At 33.4% G+C, this 12,205-nt stretch overlaps 1 pseudogene; it reads right to left on the reverse strand.

Moving 5' to 3' along the window:
- Positions 1 to 7,303: 7,303 nt before the first annotated feature.
- LOC112598273 lies at positions 7,304 to 8,102 on the reverse strand (annotated as a pseudogene).
- Between the last annotated feature and the right edge of the window lie 4,103 nt (positions 8,103 to 12,205).

Here is a 12,205-nt window from a genome sequence, read left to right on the forward strand (position 1 = left end):
ATAAATCTAACTTATTTGTTTTGCTTGCAGGTGAAATACACGTTATATGATTATTTTCTATGGCTGTAACTATATGGAAACATTGCGCATTTCCTCCGCGATTATCTGGTTTATCGAACGAGTACCGCGTTCCTCGCTCGAAGCGTTTACGTTTCCCGAATTATTGTCCTTACTTTCACTATTACGTTTTTTTTAAACAAACATTTATATCATGATCTTTCCGTTTACAATATGTGCATGTAATTACTCGTACATTTTAGTTAGCTGATGGCTGTGCAAATTTATTTCTATTTGGTTGATAATTGTTATAGTTTGTATAATTTTGTATTGGTTTATTTCTACATTGAGCTGCATAATGATTTCCATTACAATTGTAACATTTTATTGGTGGTTTATTAAAGTTATTTCGCTGTGGATAATTATTTGTTCGAGTCTGATAATTTGATTTATTAAAACTATTTTGTTAGAAATTTTTAGAATAATTATTCATATTATTATATTTTGTATTATTTGTACATTGAAAATTATTATTATTTTGTTAACTGTTATTCTGTCTATAATTATTATTAGAACCTTAATTATTGGAAAAAATCGTTTCTGTATTTAGAATTTTCTTTCTCTGTATTATATTCTACCTCCTCAGCTTTAGCCAATTGCTTAGCTACCTATAAAGTTTTAGAATTAAGTGCTTTTACAATTGTTCTTATTGGAGTTATTAATCCTTTTATATAAATATTTAATGTTTGTTCCTTTAAAGTTTCGTGTATTACTCTAGCTTCCGATTCTTCTTTGTTAAGTGTACATGCAGTACATAATTTATAATATAATTTTTCTACTCTATGACAATAATCATTTACATGGGGTGAAGTGGCCGAGCGGACTAAGGCGGCGGTTGCGTCGCGCACCGTCGCCGGTTCGAATCTCGGTCACGGGCGGCGTCACTCTTCAGGCAGTCACGGTGTCTGGAGAGAGAAGCCGCCGCCCCCCCACCCGGGCATGGCAGAAACCTACGGGTGCCCACTAAAAAATTCTGCCAAATAGGCGTCCGAACTAGGCCTTCGGGCCTACTCCCGGACATAAGCGCCATATGCTAAAAAAAAAAAAAAAAAATCATTTACATCCTCACCATTACGCATTTTAATAGAATTTAACTGTATTTGTAAACTTGAAGCTGTTGTCATATCCTCAAAAGCATCTGTTAAATAACTCTTAATATATGTCCACTTAGTCACATTTTTATACTTTATCATTTCCAATGCTCTACCAGGCTAGGAGTCTACCTGATAACCTGGTAATTATATATTTAACCAAAGTTAGTGCATTTTTCTACTCAACTTAATTCACTGCCATATCACATGCATTAATAAATGGATAAATGTCATCTCTGGACTCCCTTATATACAAGGAAATCTCTTGTTGTTGTAATCGACAATCTCCCAATTCAGATTAATTCTTCGAATTGTTTTCACATTTGAAAACAACAATCTCCAGGATGTTATCGTCTTTAGTGGCAATTCATGGAAATGCAAAACGACCTCGCCCAACAACTACTATTTTAATTTATTATGATGTTTTTACAAAATATGAATCTAATATTTCGTATACATTATAATTATTAGATCATATATATATATCTATATTACTATTGCTAATACCTTTTTATTTTTTTTATTTTTTTTTTTTTATTAAAATAGAAAAAATATACAATCTGTATAACATAATACAATAAGTAATTTAGATAACATTTTTACCAGTCTGGACGGCTTGAGGGAAGGGAGAGTCCATTGATACTACTTCCAATATGAACTTTGTTTAAATTAAATTTTTATTGTACATAATAAATGTATTTAATATAAATTTTGATTTATTCAGTTAGAAGATCACGTGGCCATTTTCGTTTTAGACGACGGGGAGGGTTGTCAGGTAGGGTTTTAGATGCTAGCTTGGCGACTAGAGGATTAGGATGATTTAGGACATTTTTGTGGAAGTTATTATAGTTGTACAAAGCTAGTGCAGATGTCGTTGGAACGTTGAGATCATGGTGTAGGGATCTGTTACTTACATACCATGGGGCGTTTGTGAGGAGACGAAGGTTTATGGATTGGAAAGCTTGGAATATTTTCAGGTTAGACATTTTTGTAGAGCCCCCCATAATTGGAGGATGCCATACGTCATTGCCGGGCGTATTAATTGTTTATAAATTAGCATTTTGTTTTCAAGTGAGATTTTAGAGCGGAGTAGTTGTCTTAGTTTGTGCAGACGGAGATTTAAGGATTTTCGTTTTAATTTTATATGCGTTGCCCAGGTCAGTCTTTTATCTAGATGGAGACCGAGGTACTTGACTGATGTGTCCATAGGGATTATTTTGTCATTGAGATAAACAGGGGGAATATTTTTTTGGGCGGAGGGTAAAGGTAATATGAATGGATTTGCTTTCATTTATTTTTATTCTCCATAAGTTAAACCAGTTTTGTAAGTTTGTTAGGTGGTCTTGGAGGTTATTTATGACAGTGTCTAAGTTAGGACTGGATGAGATTATTGCAGTATCGTCTGCAAAAGTAGCTAAGTTGGTGTTATTTGATTGAGGTAGATCAGCTGTATATATATTGAACAATGTAGGTGCGAGAATGCTGCCTTGGGGGGACGTCTGTTCTTATAGAATGAATATTAAAATACTCTTCCTCACATCGTACTACGAAGGAGCAGTTTGTGAGGAAAGATTTTAAGGTGAGGTATAGTGGAGTGGGTAGAAAGAGAAGTTTATAAAGAAGGCCTTCGTGCCAGACACGATCAAACGCCTGTGCAACGTCGAGAAAAAACCCCTGAACAAAAGTGTTTTTGCTCAAGGGAAGAAGCAATGTTGTTAGCTATTCTGTGGATTTGATGGAGCGAAGAGTGATTGCTTCTAAAACCGAATTGAGCGTTAAGAATAATATTTTTTTTCATTTAAAATTGGATAAATTCTTTTTAGGATAATTTTTAGAACGTATGGAGAAGACTGATGGGTCTGTAAGGAGACGGGATATCGGGTGGCTTGCCCGGTTTATGAATAAGAATGATGACTGAGTGCTTCCATGTGGAAGGGATGTATGAAAGGCGATGTATGCCATTATAGATATACGTAAGTAGTAGGATTGCTTTTTTTCGGCAGTTTCTTCGTAATGGTATTGGTTATCATGTCATGGCCAGGTGATTTATTATTTCGCAATTTACTAATAATGTTTTTAACTTCAGAAGGGGAAGTATGTTTTGTTGGAAGACACATTGGTAGGGTGTTGATTAATGAGGTTTCGACATGATGGGAGTGTTCTAAATTTAAAATGTCTGTATGAGGCGTAAATCTACTTTCAAGATCAGTTGCGAAAAGATTTGCTTTGTCTAAGTTTGATAGGGCTAAGGATCTATCTGGGTAACGTAGAGGAGGTGTTTTGTTTTTTTTCTTTTAAAATATTTTTAGTTGATTTCCACAGTGAGAACTGGAGAGAGATTTTAGATACTGTAGATATTTTTCAGAATTGTACTTTCGAAGTACGTTTTTTAGGGAGCAAGTGAAAGCATTATATTTTTTTTTGTCACTAGGCAAGTGCGTTCTTTGCCATCTACAACGGGCTCTGCGTTTTTTCAGAAATTAGTTGTGTTATGTGAAGAGGTAAATCTTTAGTGACTTTGGGGGTATTAGAGGGCATTTGGGAAGAATTTCGTGCTGCGTTTTGAAGGACATTTGTAAATGATTGGATTGCATTATCCAAGTCTGAAGGTGTTTTTTAAAGGGATGTTTAGTAAAATGAGGTCGTCTATAGTTTGGCTAAATTTTTTCCCAATTGGTTTTCCCTGGAGTTAATGTATGACGAGTAGTCGTTGTAGTAGACAATTCATTTTAAATTAGGAGTAAAGGTGTGTGGTCAGAGGATAAGTCTGAGAGATTTGATATGGAATGGTTTATATGACTGGGGAGGTAAGTTATGAAGAAATCTAGAACATCAGATTGTCTATTGGTATGTGAAGGCCAATATGTAGAGTTAGATGCGGAAATGATTTTTAAATTGTGATTAAGTAAAAAGTTATTTAGTAGCCGCCCTCTGGTGTTTGGTGAACTAAGCCCCACCGGGGATGTTTTGAGTTAAAGTCACCGCCTATTAAAAAGTTGTTGCCGAGGGAGGTAAAATAGCGTGAAAGCTCGAGCGTACTTATTTTTATTCCAGGGCGAAAGTAGGCTGAGGAGATAGTAGTAGGAATGTGGTTTAAGGTCAAAGCAATGTTTGTAGCTTGTATACAATTATTTTGAAACTAGGGAAGTATTGTGTGCTTGATATTGGGTTTTATTAGTATTGCTGAGCCGGCGTGTGCTGAGCCATCAGGGTGGTCGCAGTGGTACGTTATATAGCCAGGTAATTTGAACGAGGAGTTTGTTGTTAGATGGGCTTCACTAATAAGAAGTAAATCTATTGAATTTAGTAGAAGGAATGCAGAGAGTTCGTTTTTTTTGGTGGGTTAGTCCGTTAGCGTTCCATGAAAGAATTGAGATCGGGTGATGGATAGTATTTTGTCTATTTACCATTGTTAGGATGGATGAGTTTTTCTATTAGAAAAGTGAGCAAGGAGATTAAAGGATTGATAGTTGCTTGAAAAACTATTAAGAAAGGACGCCATTTGGTGGGCTAGGTTGTCGGTGTTCGAGGTATCATTAGTGAGGGGGGGAGGGGTAAGGCTGATTAGAGGGGTCGTTTTTGGTTGCATTGGCATAAGTTTTTTTTTGGTACCGAGTTCATATTGGAGGAGGTGTTTACATTAGTAGGTGTTACATTAGTGTCCGTATGAGTACGATTAACTTGAGATGAGTATGACTTCTTAGAATTGTGTGAGGCTTGGATTTTTTTTGTAGGCTGGGCAACCTCTGTAGTTTGCAGGGTGATCACCGCTGCAAAGCGCACATTTGGCTGGTAAACTTGCAGGTTTTAAGCAGACATCCGAGGTATGAGGATCTCCACAGCGAACACATTTTGGGGCATGATTACTGTAGGATTTAGTGTGGCCGAAACCTTGGCATCAGAGACATTGAATTGGTTGATGATTAGCTCGGGGTTCTTCAATTTTTATTTTTGAATAGAATAACTGATCGATATTAAATACATCTCTGTTATTGATGTTGGGCTCTAAGTCAATGAAAAATAAAGGCAGAGGTTGTTTGGTGATGCGCTGTAGTACATTAGTTATGTTTCGTGGCGTGTGCCCGAGAGCTATAAGTTCGTTTTTGATTTCAGAAATTGGAGTTGAGTGATGTAGGTTCCTGATAACAACTCTGAAGACTTTGTTTTCTTTGAGTTGAAAGTATGAAAATCAGCTTTGTTGGATTGTAGAAATTTAATCACAGTGCGATAAGAATCAGCAGAGCTAGTTGATAATTTGATACCATTAATGGAACTTTTGCACGAAAAAGGTTCCCCTTTTGTTATTTCTTTGATGCTATCACAAAAGGCTTTGTAGTCCTTAACAGTGCGAATAAATATAGGTGGTGGAGGTTTGATTTGGGCGGAGAGAGGTTCATTGAGGTCTGAATCTTGTTCCATTTTATCGGTTTCGTCAACCGGGTCGGAGAAAATTGCAAAACGATTTTGAGACGCGAATTTTTTTGTGTTTGTTGCTAGGTTTGAGTCTGGGGATGTTGAAAGCAGATTTGCACGTTTTTTTTTTAACAGTCGGAGTGGTCCAGCCATCCTCAAGCTCTGAATGGGCAGATTGATTTGGTGATTTATTTGGCACGCTCTGTATACGTGATTTAGGGATAATTAAAGGAGATACGACGGTTTTAGATTTATATGATGCCATAATGCACGCAGGTAATTAGGATATAGTGCTTATCGCGCGGCGATAAGACGTACGCTACACGGCAACCGACCCGGTGACCGACCGTGGCGCGGCCGCCGTACAGAAGATAACAATTAGTTGAGTAATTATTTTTTTTAACGTTACCGAAGTTAAGGGAGATGCTGGTGCAGCTGCAGGTGTGGTGCCCAGTTCTTTGGACACAGCTTCCTTTTTTCGAGATGTACGTCTTTGAATGGAGAAAATCGGTGCAGTATAAAGTATAACAAAAAAAAAATTTGGACGGAGTAGTGGCGAACGATGTTTCATGGACAACGGTCGACATGGGACTGATTGCTAATACCTATTAGGCCCTCCTCACACGGGGATACTCAAAAGAAACTGCAATCGCCTAGATACTAGGAGACTAGGCGACTAGGCAACTGCGCATGTGTTCAGACGGCGCTACTAAAGTCTCCGCGACTGATAAACTGACGCGACTAGTCAACTGGCGACTAGACATGCCGGTCTCCTCGCTACTTTGGTTGATCGAGTAGCTTGGTAGATTTTTTATTTCGTGTCTAATAACAATAACATGGATCAAAATTTCAATATAAAATTTGTGCAACAAATAGAAAAGTATCCCGAGCTATATAATTATACCTTAAAAAGCTACTCCAGAAGAAATGTAACGGAAAAAAGCTTGGAGTGAAGTAGCCACAGAAGTTAAGCTCACAGGTAAGGCCGAGAATATTCAAGTATTATCACAATAATAATAATATGTATAATAATTGGTTCTGAGTACATGGCTATAAAGAATTTATTATTTATAATTATTAATTAATTATAATTTGTCTATATATTTTAATATATTATTATGATTAAGGCCCGGATTTATATACAAATGCATATTCTTCTACAATTCACCTAGAATAATAATTTTGATTATAAATTTTTATTTAAAAAGTCGACGTTTCATAATGTATAGATTATATGGTTACTTTTTTTTGCGTATTTATGCATATTTCGATGAAAATGCATATTAATTGCATATTTATTTATAGTTGCATAAATGTTGCATATTCTAAAATAATAATAATAATAATCATTATAATTCTATCTTTGCTCATTAAAGTCATATTTACGCCTTTACAAATACCTACTGTTGATCGTAAATAACCCATGATAATGTACATCGATAAGTTATCGACGAATAACGAAAAATATTGGATTTTCTAGTGGTTAATTTATAAATACGCGTCCACATTAGATAACTGCACTATATGTACACATACTGTACTAACTATATTTTAAATAATATTCTTTCTTTCAAGTGTAAACACAAAAAATAACTCTAATAATAAAATAAACCATTTCAAATATTTTTGTTTATTAATAAACAGAAAAAATATGAATTTAAATATTCAAAACATCTTAATTACATTAAATATATTATATTATATTATATTCAATACATCTTAAGCAGGTAATTCTTTACAGTTTAAACACAATAGTTCCACTGCCATGGAATAGAGGCTCGGGGAGTGAGAAAGTAATTTGCTAAATAATTTCTAACTTCATGAGCGGAAGCACGATCACGTAACACAAGATCTTGAATTGGTAATACCGTTGTACTATCGATGCTATCTTGAATGTTTTCAACTTGTTCATATGGTGTATATTTAACTCCTTCTTTTTTTTTGCGAATGAAATTGTGAAGAATGCACACAGATTTTATAATATCAGTCACTCTTTCTGTATTACGGGTGCGAATTGCACTGCTTAAAACTTGAAACTTTTCGGTCATCATTCCAAAAGCACATTCCACAGTTTTCCTACCTCGGCTTAGTCTGTAGTTAAAAATTCTTTTGACATTATCAAGAGTTCTCTGTGGGTATGGTCGCAACAAATATGGTGTCAATGGAAAGGCTTCGTCGCCGACAAAGTAGAAAGGAAAATTATAATCATTTAAATCATCTATTAATTTTGAAGGAAATGGTATATTTAATCTTCCAGTTGTAATCCACTTCTTAATTGTTGATGCTCGAAATATTCCGCTATCACTATTTCTACCAGCATAACCAGTTTCGATAGTAGTGAAAAAAACCATCTGCATCACTACATGCCAATAATACTATTGAATGATACATTTTGTAATTGAAATTACTTGATCCACTGCCTGGTAGTTTTTCGATTCGTATGTGCTTACCGTCCAATGCACCCAAACAGTTTGGTAAATTCCAGAGTGAATAGAAGCGTTGAGCTATTAATTTCCAGTTTTCTTCAGTTGGTGTAGGCATATAAGAATCTTTTAATAATTCCCAGATCAATTTTGTCATTTTACGTATTATGTATATAACTGTACTTTCTCCTCTAGCAAAGTATAATGCAAGCGATACAAAAGTAGATCCTGTTCCTAAGTACCTGCAAATAATTTATTACATTTTAATTCTTATCATCCAGCGATGCAAGCTAAATAAAAAAAAAGGAGCCGTAGCGCATGACACAATTTTATTTTGACTTTCAGGTAGAGATTTGTTTTTTTTGATAACATTTTTTTTATGAATTTCTAACACAAAATAATTTGCAAATTTTCGTGATTTTTACGTATTTTGTTAAAATTCGAACCTTAAATGCGTTGACGGAGTGTTTTTGTTTGGGACATAATATGTTAAGTGTTTTTTTTTAAATTTTTTATCAAATTAATAATTATAACTCAACGTCAATTATTTTAGACTTTGTATTATTTAAATATTAATTATTATTAATATTTTATAGTAAACGAGTGTAAAGAAAAATGGAAGAACCTCCGTTCCGTATTTGTCCGTCATATGAAACCCCCTGCCAGTGGTTCCAGTTCCAAAAGTAAAAAACCTTATTATTTGACAGAATTCATGCAATTTGCGCTTCCATTCATAAGAGCATTGGGTACGCCAGTTGGAAATTTATCTGATTGCCCTCAACAAATTCCAAATGAGCTAGCACAAGATTCTGAAGATCAGACACAAAATGAAATATACAATGACGAAGAAAATGAAGAATTTCAACTATCACATGTAGATAACGATCTGTCACCACCAAACTGTCCTGCCCAACTACCTTCATGTCCAATACAAGTACAACAAGACAATGTTTCTAATGAAAAATCGTTAAGTGACACATATAAAACATCTCCAACTCCGAGGAAAGGAAAATTTCAGAAGCGAGCAAATACTGATGTGGACAAATCCTTTATGGAATACTTGAATATGAAAAAAAAAAAAAATAGAAACAACTCCTAATGAGCGCAACCAACAAAAAAAAAATGTTTCTTCTGAGTTTGCTACCCGAGATTGAACCCATGACAAACGCACAAATGAGTTCATTTAGGCGTAGAGTTCTGCAGCTTATTGATGATATAATGAATCCAGCTCCATATCTACAACTCTCTCTACCACCAACTTATCAACATACACAAACAAGCTCTCTTATGTCATCACATTCACCACTAGCTAGTACAAGTACGGATCACTCTTCTCAGAGTAATTCTACCTTCAACAACCCAATGTCAGTACAAGAGCTACAGCATAATGACACGGAAAGTTTATACTACCAAGTCGTCTGTGATGCTTTGACCACCGATAATTTAGAATAATACAGTAATATAATATGAAAATACTACCTAATGCGTATCCCACTATTAATATTAGTTTTAAAATATATTATTAAACATTACTCATTACATTAAATAATAAAATTCTATTTAAAGGCAATATATAAAATAAATACATCATTTAAATATTATTCTTACCTTAGTGTTATCAATAGTCTTTCTTCCGGGCACACACATTCCCTCATATTAGTGTCTGTGTAATGAAGAGCAGGACAAATAATTTCTTGTAATTGAAGGTAAGTTTCTTTTCTCATTCTGTAGAATGCAAGAAATCGGGAGTCACTTTCCTGTAATTCCTTAGCAGCAACAAATAGTCTGCAGTTAACATTTTTTTTCAATATAAGGATTGATCCAATATTTTCTTCTGCGTTTGTTTAAGTGGTGTTTATAGTAATGATAAAGAATAATGTCTTCATCGCTACTCGAATCACTACTAGACATTATAAAAAATGTATTTATTTCTTGTATAAATATCAATGTACTCATATAATACGAAACACTGAACTGTATTGTCAAAATAGTAGGGTGACACTAGTTTAAAAAAACTAGAAACAAAAATTTAGTATACTGTGTGTGAAGATAACCGGCAACTGTAGTTGTCTAGTCGCCTAGTCTCCTAGTATCTAGGCGATTGCAGTTTCTTTTGAGTATCCCCGTGTGAGGAGGGCCTTAGCAATATTACACATTATATTATAAATATTTATATTATTAGGATATCTCGTAGCCCATAACAATACTATCTACAGTCGTGGTAGTTATAAAGAATTGTTGAACATAATATAAAATGATAATAAATTATAATCACTAATTAATAAATTCGTAACTAAAAAAATTACAATCAAAATCTATAGGTATTAGCATTGATTATAAATACTATTTAATATATTTTACACATCAATTTTTATGGATCGCTCACAGCAGTACAAAATAGTCTACGCGAAAATTATTCCCGATAGAGGGCGATAAGATATTTTGTCTACAATAAAATTAAATAATAATTATTATTATTTATAATCGCCCGTCGCATCGTCATTATCGCCGACCACCATCGGGCGTAATCGTATTTCTTTCTTTATAAATACTTATTTATATTTCTATAAAATGATTGTTTTTAATGAAAATGATTTGTATTTTGTATTTCTTTGATTGGAATCAGTAGATTTGAGCCCGCGGCACGAGTTAAAAAAACATAACAATTATTGCAATTTATTTTAAAAAAAAATCTACAACATGTAATTTTGTAATACCACATGACATTTTAAAGTACAAATAAATAAATAAAAACTGATGATTTTTAAAATGTTTCAACTCAAAATAAATATTACTATTTTGTATATGTTAAAAACATCGGTATGAAGATTAAAAAAATAACAAATAAAATAACACAAAGAAAAATGTAAAATAATAATAATATAATATTATAATTAATTAAAAAAAAAAAAAAAAAAAAAAAAAAAACAAAATAATAACTTATGCAATGAATATTATACTATTTATAAATATTTATTCAAACATCGCCCTATTTGCTGACGATACCACCATCTACTGCAATTCTTCGGATACCCAGAAAATTACCACCGCACTCTAAAATCATCTCAACAAAATTTCATTATGGTGCCTAAAATGGAAAATTATCATAAACCCATCAAAAAGTCAAGCGGTATTTTTTTCCCTACGCAGAACATAAACACCTCAACTAGTAAAGTTTGACAACGAGCCAATAGGTTGGAAATCATCGGTAAAATACTTAGGCGTTATCCTCGATAAGAAGCTAAACTGGTGGCCTCATATATCGGCTAAACTTCAGCAAGCATACCAACGACTAGGGGTTCTTTACCCAATACTAAATAGAAAATCAACTATTAGTAAAAAATGCTCACTTATTATATATAAGCAAGTACTGAGACCGTTAATATTATACGCAAGTCCTATATGGAGCAGTTGTGCCAATAGCCACTTAAATAAAATTCAAATTTTTCAAAACAAAATACTCCGCATAATAACTGATGCACCCTGGTTCGTACGCAACAAAGCCCTGCACAAGGACTTGAACATCCCTACAATTGACGAGCACTTAAATCATCTAGCAAATAGATTCTTTCATTCTCTTACGAAATCAAATAGCGCCGCCCACTACAACTTAGTCGAAAGACCACCAAAAATTCGCCGTCTCAAGAGAGGAAGACCCCACGACCGAATTAAATGACCTACCACCAATCTCTGACATATCGTATACATCAAGCCAGAAAAATTCTAGTTATAATCTATACTTAATACTAATATTTTATCTTATTTAATATTTATTGTTTAATAATATCTTCAATTTAATTTTAGTACTTTTATCGCACTTATGTAAAAAGAAAATTGTATGTATATTATTAATAGGCTTAGATAGCTTTTCCAGCTAGGAATGCCTTAATAAAAAAAAAAAAAAAAAAAAAAAATAAATATTTATCGACATTAATGAAATATTTATTAATAATGTTTAAACACTTTTAATTTTGCAATTTGCTGGACAGCCTTATTTGTGTAACTCTGTATTAGTCCATTTACATTCTTTAAATATTCTTGTTCTAAATAATAATTCAAGTATATATAAATAATGTAGTTTACACGGTGACAAAATTAATTTAAAAATATGTTTAATAATTTTTCTCTTAGATATGTCTAAAAGCTTAAAAACTATTTGTTTTTCGTGTTTTATTTTTTTCAAATTCTTCTTTAAAAATATTAAGGCATGTATTTGTGATC

This window comes from Melanaphis sacchari, unplaced genomic scaffold (genome assembly GCF_002803265.2).
Source record: "Melanaphis sacchari strain LSU unplaced genomic scaffold, SCAv2.0 Contig466_pilon_pilon, whole genome shotgun sequence".
Classification (NCBI taxonomy): Eukaryota; Metazoa; Arthropoda; class Insecta; order Hemiptera; family Aphididae; genus Melanaphis; species Melanaphis sacchari.